This window comes from Phaenicophaeus curvirostris, chromosome 8 (genome assembly GCF_032191515.1).
Source record: "Phaenicophaeus curvirostris isolate KB17595 chromosome 8, BPBGC_Pcur_1.0, whole genome shotgun sequence".
NCBI classification, from domain to species: Eukaryota; Metazoa; Chordata; class Aves; order Cuculiformes; family Cuculidae; genus Phaenicophaeus; species Phaenicophaeus curvirostris.
The window spans coordinates 22,133,871-22,146,641 of NC_091399.1; the positions used below are offsets into that span (position 1 = coordinate 22,133,871).

Here is a 12,771-nt window from a genome sequence, read left to right on the forward strand (position 1 = left end):
GAAGTCTGTTCCTGACGGAAACATCAAAGGAGAAAGTTTCTGTATTGGTGTTTTTCCATTGTGTGGACAGAGAGAGAGGGGACCACAGCAGCTACTGGAAGATCATCTGAAGGAGTAGAGAGATAAAGAACATAATTCCAAGCAAGTCTGTATCACAGAGGTTATAAAACATAAGGATGGGAACTTTCTACTCTGTAATCACATAAAAAAGCACTGACGGGAGGCAAGAAACAACCACATATGTATCTACTGTTCATATGGTTATTAATAATGAACTGCAACACAATTATGTACTATGGGCTTTGTGGGAGCCCACAGAAGAAGAAATCCAGTCAAGGGGAATTTCCTGAGTAAATCCAGTTCCCTAGACACGGCAGGAGGCGGCATCGCTGTTGGTGCCTGTCTACAGGAAAACAAACCAGGAGGTACACAGGGCCGCGTGTCGATGCGTGTCGATGTGCACCACACTCACAAATAGTTTTCAAACAAGCAGCCTATCAATCACCAAGCTTTCCTGTTCTTAAAGTGATGAGAAATGCAAATTCCTCTGCACATGATTTTCAGAGCTCAGTGGCTAATTTGAGGTGATGCCCCTGTGCCCTATAAACCCTCACGGGCTCCAAAGAGCAGCTTGGACTTTGCTTTGGGTCATTCTTACCCCAAGACCGGCTGTCCCAGAAAAAATGGCACAAACCCAACTTCTGCTGCTAAAAAGTTCCACGTGAACGCAGAGCGTCGACACCTCCTTATCCTGCAGCTGGTGGCTCACACGGACCATGCCCCACTGGTGTCCTCTCACTGGGTTTCATCTCTTCTGGCAGCCAAGAGGAGATAACAGCTACAAACCGACTCCCGATGGTGAAGATCCCCCCAGGGCCCTGATGAGGAAGGCAGCAGGCGCTTTCCCCAGACAGTGGTGCCATTTGAGCACTGGTGGGAAGGTAAACCTGCATTTCCACTCTTCCATCAGAATTTTTGCCATTGCAGAATGAAGTTGGGAAGAAGTTGACCCAGAACCCAAACGCGTACTTGGGGCAGCGACGCTGATTATATTATGTGCCTGGTGGCTTCATTAGCTGAGATTACAAAGATGCTTGAGTAAAATGACATGGTTTATGTTGTTTAGCCAGCAGAAAACAGCCCTCGGTGCGAGGGGTGTAAGGAAGGTGTCACTCCTCGGCATGCTCAGGCAGAAATAAGAAGCCGGTATTAGAAGAGGGGAAATCCCAGCCCTGCTGTTTCCTGCCACCCTCCCAGCCTCGCTGCCCTAGGCAGGAGCCGTGTCTGCTCGCACTGCCCCTGGACAAGGCGCTCGCGAGCGGCTCAGAGCTCACACGCCCCGGGCGCTGCGTTCAGGTGACAATGAGGCCAACTCCTTATATTACAGATTGAAATACAGCTCAGTTGCTGACTTCTCCTGTCTAGAATGAGAGGTGCTTGCTATTAGGAGACATTCTGATAAATGTGTGCCTTTAAAGTACACGAGCCGCCTCTTCTCGCTGCTGAGGAGCCGAGGAGGCCGCGGTGACTGATGCCGTGTCCATATGTTCTGGGTGCAGCCGGAAGCACAACAATTTTTTTTGCGGGCTATCTTTGATCAGCATCTGACACTGATGAGATGGAAATGAAATTTTACATGCTCTAATGGCACTGTCTGGAGTGGAATTACAAAGAGAGACCCAGCACAAGAATCTGCCTTCCTGCAGCCTGCCGGAGCTTGCTGGCTGGTGAAATGCTTGCAAGGTGGAAAGGACCGACTGCTGCTCCTATTTCAGTCGAGTACCACAAATGTATTCCAGACACTGACGTATGAGAGAAACGCACTGCAAAAAAGAAATAGGGCCATATGATTTACCTTTAGTGAATGGCTATGTAAGTAATGTCCATCTGGAGATGCGCATGATGCTTTATGTTGGTTTGGAAACAGCCAGATTACTTCTGGATCTGCAGGTATGCCCCAGGAACGCAGTTTTCTCATTCTGCTGCTGTGAAACACAAACACCTGTGAACAGCAATCCCTTTTTTCATGGAAAAACTGTCATTCTTTGAGATGGTCATAAAATCATAGAATCATAGAATGGCTTGAGTTGGAAGGTGACCTCAAAGCCCATCCAGTCCCACCCCTGCCCTGGGCAGGGACACCTCCCACTGGATCAGGGGCTCCAAGCCCCATCCAGCCTGGCCTTGAACCCCTCCAGGGATGGGGCAAGTCCCAGACTGGGCCAAAGATGCAGCATCTCTGTCCTTCAAAAGACAAAGCACGTCCTGCCATACCCTGCTGTCACATCTCACCATGGTGAAGAGTAATGTTACCCAGGTAATTCAGCTGGTAGTGGGTCTGAAAAGCGGTGTTGGCTCTGCAGATACCAAATCTCTTGACATCAGCCTTAACAATGACATCTACTTGTCCAAAAAAGACAAGTCAGTATTAACAGCAACACCTTACTGAAACCCCAGAGGAGTCAGCCACGCAGGTCTGAGAGAGCTTACGGGAGAGGCTGTCACCGACCTCCCAGCCCAGCAGAGCCCTGCAGACCAGAGCCCCCTGCCCAGGCCGTGGGACACCCAGCCCTGCTCTGCCCTGTGCTGGAAGCAGCTCAGCTGGCAAACATTCCTCCACGCTGCTCCTCTCTCGCCTTCTCCCAGAGGTGGTCCCTGTTCCTACCATGCAGAACAAGATCCTCGGAATCCCACCGAGTTATGTAGCATAGGGATATGATTCCCCTCAAGTCTATTCAAGCTGCACACATCTTATCTCCAATGAGCAGCTAATAAAGATGCCTTAATCACAGTCATTTGTTAGAAACATGTGGATTTTAACCTAAGCTCCTTAAAAGTTTCCGTGAGACACTTGGTAACACACAGCCTTGTGCAGTTCTGGGGCCAGACCCTGCTATGTGGAGAGCAGACCTCAGTGGGACTTCTCTCAACATGCCTACAGAGGGACCAGACATAGAATCACAGAAGCTGGAAAAGACCTCTGAGTTCATCAGGTCCAACCGTCAGCCCCGTACCCCTGTGTCTGCTAAACCATGTCCCCAGGTGACATGGCTACACACCCTTTGAACCCCTCCAGGGATGGAGATTCCACCCCTGCCCTGCGCGGCCTCTGCCAGGGCTTCACCACTCTGTCAGTAAAGAAACTTTTCCCAATATCCGATCTAAACCTGCCCTGACACAACTTCAGGCCATTCCTCTCATCCTATCACATGTTATTTGGTAGAAGAGACCTACACCCACCTCACCACAACCTCCCTTCCAGCCCCATAGCTCATACGTGTTACCACGCCACCACAACGAAGCCACACGAGCAATACCAGATGACCAAGGTAAAGGGTTTCGCATAATACCTAACATCAAACAAAAGTCTTAGGTAATCATCATATGGAAAAAAAAAATCTACTAAAAGCAATCAAACCACAAACCAACCACGAAACTCTGCTTCTCAGCCTTATTTTCCATCTGGTTCTTAGTGTATTCTCACCATTTCCAGTTTAAATGGTAACAAGGTGGGGGCAGAAACTACTGCAAACTGGAGAAGGACCATGGGCTGCAAAGGGCACTGCCAGGAGAGGAGACCGTGGAGAGAGGGCAGCACAAATGAAGTGGGAAAGGGCTCCAAAGCACATCAAACACCAAACACTGCAAGACTGATCGCGAGGGGAGCTGCACAGCTGATAAATCTCAGTCTTGTGGGGCCTTTGCTGCTGAATCACTTGGGGGACTCAGGTTGAAATTAGCAGGAGAGGTTTAATGCTGGCACTGCCCATGGGGGATGCCCCGTGGGGACCTTGGGGACAATCTCCGTGTCCAGCAGGCCGAGTGGGTGCTCAGCACGGCTGCTGCCAGCCCTGCTTGGCCACGCTCTGCAGTCGCTTGGGAAGGGCTTGTCCAGAGGATGGCACTGCCAAGGGCAAGCACAGAGAGGCGATGCCAAGCCAGATAAACGTTCCGCCTTGCCTACACGTGGGTAATTGAAGTTAAAGTGTAAAACCTGGTCTATTACTGACCTTTTAAAATGTCTCCATCCTCCCTTTCCACTGCAGCAGCGGGGGGCCCCTCAGCACGGAAGCCACATGTTTGTGACAGCTTTACAGCATGGTTATGACCAGGAAAATGACTGGACATTAAAAAAATAGGTAACTATTTACCCGTAGGTGTCCAACTCCTGTGTACCTCAAATTATTTGTTAAGTTCATTCTGAGTGTTTAAGGAGAGGTGTTCAAGGCCAGGTTGGATGGGGCTTGGAGCCCCTGATCCAGTGGGAGATGCCCCTGATCCAGTGCGGGTCGGATCTAGGCTTTGAGGGACCTTCCAGCCCAAACCATTCTGTGATTCTATGAGAGGTGATGGAGGACTTAATGCTAAGGGGCACTGCGAGCGAGCGGAGCCGGCCTGGGGTTTGCCTCGTGCCCCACGGACACGGGGCCGAGATGGTTCTGATGCTGAATATTTACAGCTGTCGATGAGCAGTGTGCAAGGTGAAAGAGCAGAGCGTGGCTTCCAGTCAGCGGGGAGAGCAGGTGCTGCTGGCACCCAGAAGGAACAAAGGCGAGCCCTGCCGACCCGGCCAGCATGCAGGGATGGGCTCCGGTCCCGCAGTGGCTGGAGTCATTGCCACAGAGGGGATTCCCTCGTTACACCTACGCGTTATGCCTGAACAACCCTACCCGAATGGCTCTCAGCCTCCACGCTGTCCTAACAGAGTTTTGGAGCAGGTCACGTATTTAAAGAGGGAGAGAAATCTTTCTGTCATCGCACATGAGGGAGCTGCATTTGTGAACAGATTAAACTCTTGACTGCGAGTCCAAAAATAAGCAAGATACAGTCCCTCTTTTATGCCCTCTCAAATGAAACGTGCTAATAACAGACATTAACAACTGAAGCCTTTTAAGATGAAAAGGACTCTGTATTTGTTCTCTTCATGCTTGTTAAATGTTTTATGGTGACGCTTATTTACTGTCAAAAAAATATTTCCAGTGGAGGCAACGTACATAATGATAAAAATAAGCAAGCACTAAAACTATTTTTTCACTGACCAGAGCACCTTCCAGCACTTCCCCCTGGATTCTTTCACACAAAGAACACATTGTCACTGGGGCCATTATAGGGCTGCGCGGCTCGGCGCGGCTCGGCGGGGCTCAAGGGAAACGGCTATAGATTGCAGCAAAAAAGTCCATCAGACAGATCGCATCTGACCCCACCGGTTCGAGGAAAGAATGCGCCAGAACACTCCGGCTGAATAGACAGATTTTCCAAATGTTTTAAATCAGTTTTGAGACAAAAAAAAAAAAGAGAAGATGCTAAGGAATGGATTTGGCCTATAAACATTAAGAGCTGCGATGCCCATTTCTCGAGGAAGCTGACATTAGGGGCTTTCTTGTCGATGCTGGACCTGAAGGAAAAGCCCCACAACAATTAAGCAGCAATTGAAGAAAAGCAGGCAAGAAAAGATGGCTCTGTATTAGTACAATAGCTCAGAGGCTTTTCATTTTAGGATACAAAGAGGGAGTAGAGAATGCTGTTTTCTTTTTAAAAACCATTTAAAAATGGTAACTGCATCCTGCTCCTGCAGATGTATTACTTATGACATCCCAGTTTTCATCCGTTCATGATTTTACATTAGAGTTAAATCTCTGCAGCTTGAATCTCACGGCTGAGTTAGCCAGAGCCCATAAAATATTGAAACCTTTAGAGCAGCAGCCATCCAGGTTGAGAGAAGTTCATGTCCAAAGCTGAGCTTTAGATTCTGAGACATCCCAATTGGAGTGTAGTACAGAAAAAAGCACTGATAAAATTTTCATAAAAATGAGCTAAGGATATTGCTAGCATGCTTCCCAGCATCTATATGAAAACTTAATCTGAGCTAATGGAAAGGATATGAAAGCCTTTCTCAATTCAAACACAGTCAGTGCATAATTCATAAATTATTGTCAGAGAAGTGATTCTGCTCTGAGATTTATTCTCTTTTGGATAGAAGCAACGGGAGGAAAAACTGGGTCTTTTTGACCTTTAATGCCAGCAAATTTTACAGTAGAGCTGTCAATATAACCAAGTAAACTGGTCATTTCTCCAAACAGAAACAAAGTGCCAGGACGCGCTCACTGCAGGCTAATATTAACGCAGCCCTTCAGGTTACTTGCAAACCATTCAAAGCAACTGAACCTAAAACATTTAAGTGAAGATAGTTACAGAGAAGGGAATGAAATTTCCATGTTTTCCATGACAGACACAAAAAGGTTCATTATGTTAAGAAGAAAAATCACGCAAAAATATGCTTCACTTCCTAACGCCGGTCCTCAGCAATGATTACCTTTAAAAGCCTATTTTCCAATTAAAAACCTATGCAACATTCCAATAGGAAATGCATACTGACAGATTTTTTGTTCCTTATATATGCCTCGCTTCTAAACAACATAGCATAAAGTCTGAAAACATTTATCCACGGGTAGTGATTAAATATTTCAGCTCGGAGCGAGGTTGCTGCGCAGTCGATGCACACAATCTGCGGTGAGTTAAAAGCAAATCTGACAGAAATAGTCGGAAATCTGAGGAAACTGTAAATGCAATTAAGTCCTATCAATAAAAAAGGCAGCGGCTGGCTGATACATGGCAAGATTTTGCTTTCCTTCAGCCCTGGAATTGCTGTTACCTTTTCTCCACCGTAGCAGGCACTTAAAGGACTCAGCGACATTTACAAGTTGTGCATCCTGGCATGTTTTGAAGCTGTAAAAATGCATTTCTGATGGGAAGCAAAGACACTGCTAAAAATGACCAGCGTAATCCCCCACCCCCGCAAGGAAAAAAGCAGCAATCTAATAAATCAGTCTGATAGAGAGATGAGGAACATTTCACCAGGAACAAAGTACACTGGAGTCTGAAAATGATAACACATAGGGGCAAGGAGCCTGACACGACGAGAGGATCTATTTCTGTTTAATCCCGTTGAAAAGTGATTACATGTAGAACATGTATATGCTGTTCTCTGGATGAACACCTGTACGGGTGGGGGGAATGAATTAATTACAACGAGGTGCTTTAAAGACAAAGGTGCTAACAGAGATTGTCAGAAATAAAGGCTGGTTTGGAGATGTTTTTCTAGACATAACAGCATCAGAAAGCAAAGGGGCAGAGAGCACCACATGGAAAAGGGGCTGGAAGTACAAAGCTAAAAGGGGGGAAAAGAGGGAGAGCACTGCGAGTGATTTAAGACACGTTCTTAGGACATTTACCCTGAGTTCTCTCTATGGTTATTGCCATTCCCCATGAGCAGCATCAGGTAGTACGTGATCGCATCCCTTGCACTTCTTCCTCCCGTATAGGTCTCTAGGTATGCTCATTAATCGATAGGGCTGTGGTGCTGGAGAGCTAATAAACCCCAAACCTGCTGCAGCAGGGAGGGGCGCAGATTAAGGGGCTGAGCTTGTGCCTCTTGCTCAAGCAAAGCCTGTATTGAGAGATATTCCAGCAGAGCACTCATCCTGCACTGAGGAAGCGCATTGCACTGCACCCAAAGCTACCCTCCACACTGACCATAAACCCATACTTCTAACCCCCTATTTCATCCCTCCCACAACAAATTTTACTGATATGCAAACAGAGGGCAGGATGCTGGAACACGAACCTTGCGACTGACTTCCAGGCTCCCGAACGAGGTTGATAAGGCTGATGGTTTCGAGGACATCACCTTCCTTGCACGCTCTAGCTCACACTTGAAAGAAGTCCCAATGGTCCACAATGCTGGAAAATAAAGAAAGGGTTTATTTTTCTCATAACCCATTGTTTTCATTTATGGTTGTTGGGTAAAATTGTGACTGACCGACTGGGAACGTGCAACGTTCCATGGACACATCCACAATGGAGAAGCAGCCAGAACAACGTTTCCCAAAGCTGAAGGTGCTGCTCTGGTGTTAGAGGATCAGAGTACCTCTCTCCGCAGTCCTTCCCAGCATTTTTATCAAGGCTCAGCTTTTCACTCTATAGAAGGAGGGTTTTTTTCCTGTACTGTATATATCGAGCATAAAAAAATGTAAAATATGGGAATTAAAGTTCTTCCAAAGCTAGCCTGGATCTCCAGAACGAGTATTAATCAGCTTGACTACCAACAGATTGCAGACAAATGAAGGGTAAGAGGTCAAGTTTAAAAACAGATTATTTTTCTTTTTAGTGAGGCTGAACATCCAGAAGAGCCTGAGGCCGTGCAGCGCTGATGGGGCAGCTCCTCCAGCACCTCGTGCCCACCAGCACCCGGAGGGAGTGCGAGGGTGGGAGGTGCCGCAGGGAGAGGAGCCGCGAGGGACAGGAGCGACGGCACCAACAAATCCAAACCAAGAGGTGGAGTTGGCTACGGGGTCACCACAGACCAACAAGAGACCGAACCAGGCCCGCACCCTCCCCTCAAATATTTACCGCTCGAGCGAGTGTGCTATAATATTCTTGTTATTGAGACATGAGATTAACATAGTAATTTTGCCTGGAAACCCTATATCTAAAATCCTTTTTGACTCAATGAACACTCATTACATGATGTCGTAAATCGAACAACTAAAGTGAAACTGCTCCAAAACGAAGTCTTTTTCCCTTCCAGAGGGTTGTGCTGCTTTCAGCCCCAGCCCATATTATTCACTGAGAACTACAGAGCACAACTGTAGTCAGATATCTTTGGAAGGAAAAGTGATGTTCTTTTTGCTTCTACCTGTTTATAGAAGCAGACATCTCTAAATAACGCGTATCGGGGAGCACAGAGCTGGTTTAAGCTCCTCGCGCTCGCCTATTGTTGTTTGGCTTTGGCGCAGCTGTGGCCCTGAGAACAACCTGAGTTTGATTTTATAAAAGCTGATCTTTACCTCTCGCTCTGACTGCATTTAGCTGTTGTGGAAACAAGGAGGGAAGCACGCCTATCGCAGACGGAGAAGTTAACGCACCTAAATGGCACTTCTTTTATACCGGGAAGGTTGTAATAAGTCATGTGAGTTGGAGGAAAGGCAGCACGGTGTGCAATGGGAGCAATTTTCTGCCCCTCAAACAGCACTTCAGGTGATGTTGTTCATCTTTCTGTGACTCGCTGTGTCAAAGCGTGCCCAGAGCAGGAGTGTTCAGGGACCCGACAAGCTGTAAGTGTCCGGCGGAAAAACCTGGGAGATATCCCAGGGCTCCCAGAGTTCACTTTTTCAGTTGCTCTGATTTACTTCAGAATGCACCTTTAGGGAATTTATGTCTTCCATGCCTTTAGTTTCCCATTTCCTTTCTTGTCATCTTTAAAAATCCATTAAAGATCACAGAGACAGCTTCTCCGAGCTTCCATTTCCGAGGGGCTGTGGAGCTCCGTGAAGCGCACGGCTCCGAGGTGAGCTGCCTGCTTTACTCTCGGCACCTCCATGCTGTTAGGACGACATTTTAATTACAGGTGGTGGTTACAGACTGAGAAAACACGCTGAAGCCAACAGGGAAAGCAACATTTTTTACTCCTGAGGACTTAATGATGAGTAGCTAACCAGTCCCCTTCTGTCTGAACGGGAGGATATTAAAACGCGAGATAAAATGGGGGGGTTGGTTCAACAGATTTCAAATTGCAGCAGTCCTATGCTTGCGAAAAGCAATCATTAGGCTTTTAAGGTGTTGCTAAAATAGAAAGTTCGTTCCTGTCAGAATTGGCAGCTGCAGTATTACAGCTCGCCTATGTATTTCCTACACCAAACATTTTGTTAGTCACGTCTGATGACTGGTATTTCTATTTTACAGTGTTATTACAATATTCCCTACAACAGGGTAAGTTTACATTCAAATGCCACCCCACCCTTGCTATCGCTAATTTAGATTTGTCTATCGCTGTGCTCGCTCGCTGCTTTGCCCTGGGTTTTATAATAACCGCAGCCTGCTTGTCATTCCCTGCTAACGTTGCCTCACCTGTAAAACCGCAGCAGCTCCATTTCAGCTTCCCCAGCTTCTGCCATCACCTCACCTATTACAGCAGAATAAAAGACCATTTCTCGGGTGCATTCCTAGAGATATTTCATCATATTGCAAACGCATTCGGACAATTGCTGCAGGTTTGCACTGAAACAAATGGAATAATTCCCCACAACTCTCCACGTACGGAATATTTCCTCCTCGTTCAATGGATGGCCAAGCCCTGTTTATGCAGAATGGGAAGACGATGCTCCCACACACACCGGGCTGTTGGGTTTGTTGATATCTGGATCGTATCATATGCACACACCCCAATACATTCGTGTTCATATGTTTGGTCTATTTAAAAACTACGCAGCGTGTCCAAAGCACTTTAATTTAACAGCAAACCGACAGTTTAAAATGTCAAATTTAAAGAGAAATGACAGGGATATGGACTCATTTTGAGGCAGGAGCCCCGAATCACACAGGCAACCTGCGGCTGCACCGATCGCTCTACCTGGGCAGAGCAGTCGGGTGATCGACTGGGGTTGGCCCCGCCGTGGGGCACAACTCTATGGGTCTGGGGGCTGCCCAGCTTTGCCTTCCTGTTGCTTTGCAAAGAACAAACCCATTCTGCACCATTCTTCTGTTGGTAGAGACCTGCAAGAGCAGAGCATGGAATCATAGAACACTTTGGGTTGGAAGGGACCTCCAAGATCATCTAGTTCCAACCCCCGTGCCCTGGGCAGGGACACCTCCTGCGGGATCAGGCTGCCAGATACCGCAGCCAGAGCAGATTTACTGGCATACAAAAACCCCACCCTAATAAAATGACTTGGTAGGAGTCCCTAGAGGGACGCGTCTTGTCCTGGCTCCGAGCAGAGCCCCCTCGGTGGGTTCCATGCCTGTTCGGAGAGAGTTTGCCTCCCTCACAGCCCGGGCAACCCAGTCTAGAGATGCAATAAGTGAATTTATTAACCCATGGGGGGCAGAGAACTAGGAATGAAGACAATAAAAAGATGGCATGTTAACCTTTGTGCGTACCCCGCTGGTTCCAGATTTAGCCCAATGTGCTAAATTAGACCATCAAACACCTCAAAGCAAACGGCGCACAGAAACACTCCCACAGCCGTGTAATTTATACCATGTTACGCAGGGTGGAATAAGTTTCTCTTAGTAAACAGAGTCTCCTTGGATGTCTGGGCTCTAAAAGTGCATTTTCACGTAATTAAAGTGGACGCGGTTTAGAAAAATGAACAGGCTAAAATATAAGGCTCAGCTGCAAATAATATTAAATGGCATTATCAATAACAGTGATCCCAGGGTTTGCATATTAATTGTAAGAAGGTGCTAATTTGAGTGTTTTAAGCTTGCATTCACAAGCTTGTTTACATGCTTTGTTCCACCTGGACCTGTTTGGAGGTTTGTCAAAAACCTAACAAGCAGAAAAAGATTGCATTTGAAAATACACATACATGTTTAATTAAGCCAGGGCCACCAAACATTCCTCAATATATTTAGCTGTTGAGATTTAAGCACCACTAGAGCATCAGGCATTATCACCTTTTGAAGTACTGCAGAATCTTTAATATTTAAAGCACAAAGCAGACTTTAATATAAAATTCTAGCAGACCACAGAAGATTAAAGACGCATTATAAATGTGACAGTTTGTAAATGGAACACCAGTATTAAAGGGAACCCCCCTGATATTTTATAGCATATTTTTCAGGTGTATACTAAATTATAAATACAATTAAATAGCAGTAATTATTCTCTGGGAGGGGATGGCACTTTAACTGTTCTGCAAAATAGTGATTAACTATAATGTAGGGAAGTGGTAATGTGTGTTTTACCACATTGTTCTTGCAGCCAAACTTCACGCAGAAGTGGAGCCTTCAGCTCATTTAAAACCACCCGAGGGCCCTGCATCCATCGCACAACATCCTCCCTCTGCCAGGGAGGGCGTGGGGAGGGTCCCCAAACCTCTCAGCTTTTGCTCCTCAGCTGTTCCTCCTCAGCGCTGGAGGAGCCGCTGCCCCAGACTGCAGGGGAGGGAGGCCAGTGCGGAGCCCCCAGAGGGGTCCAACCAGCACCTCCTGAACAATTTCGATCCTGAATTACACGGGGCCAACACTGGTTCTTCACCGTCACGCAGGGAATTTTGAAAGGCAGGGAGCAAACCTTACTGTACACCAAATTAATTTGGCAGTTGGGTGTATCCAGACCAACGAGGCTGATATTTAACAGGGCGCACCAGTCCTTTAATTCAGTCAATAAATCCCACAGGACCAGAATTGCCTTATTTCTTTTCCCCAGCTCTGTTTCTCCAGAGGGATATGTATCTGTGCGAGTGATGGCAACCACTAAAAAGCTCCAGGACAAGGTCTGGAGCCGACTCTCCGCTCGCCGCCCCTGGCACAGAGCTGAGCTCGGTGTCCCCGTGCCCGCTGGAAGGAGCTGCTCGAGGGGCACCTCTCCCGGGACGGGGCCACGGGTGCTGTTCTCCTGCCCTTGTCTCTGTGCCGCCCCTCAGCCCACCTCCCTTTAACACACAACCTGACGGGACGCAGTGCTCTTTATTTTCATCTGTCATTCCACAAAATTGTTCGGGAATTTAATTTTAAGAGACCCTGGGACTTGGATTATTAATATTTAGCAACTGGCACCTTTGAAGAGAAGGTTTTGTTGTGAAGGCCATCTGCACCCAGGCCTGCCTACCCTCGCTGGGGAGCAAACCCTTGAACACTGGACATTTTGGGAAGCTCAAGGTAGGAGCTCAAGGCTCCTGAGGGAGCCGCTTGCAGAAGCCACGGCTCCTGGATGACATCTCTCTGACCAGAACATCTCTTCCTCACCCATCATCTGTGTCCAGATGTCAT

The 12,771-nt window shown here is 47.2% G+C and overlaps 1 long non-coding RNA gene across 2 annotated transcripts; it reads right to left on the reverse strand.

The window, feature by feature from the left end:
* Nucleotides 1–2,312: 2,312 nt before the first annotated feature.
* Nucleotides 2,313–8,197, reverse strand: LOC138723191 (uncharacterized). Of its 2 annotated transcripts, XR_011337823.1 has the most exons (4): nucleotides 8,103–8,197; nucleotides 7,625–7,740; nucleotides 7,233–7,387; nucleotides 2,313–2,400 (listed from the first exon to the last, which is right to left on the reverse strand). It is a non-coding gene; the product is annotated as an uncharacterized lncRNA (long non-coding RNA). The 2 variants fall into 2 exon arrangements; XR_011337822.1 differs by lacking the exon at nucleotides 2,313–2,400 and having other exon boundaries at nucleotides 5,329–7,387.
* Between the last annotated feature and the right edge of the window lie 4,574 nt (nucleotides 8,198–12,771).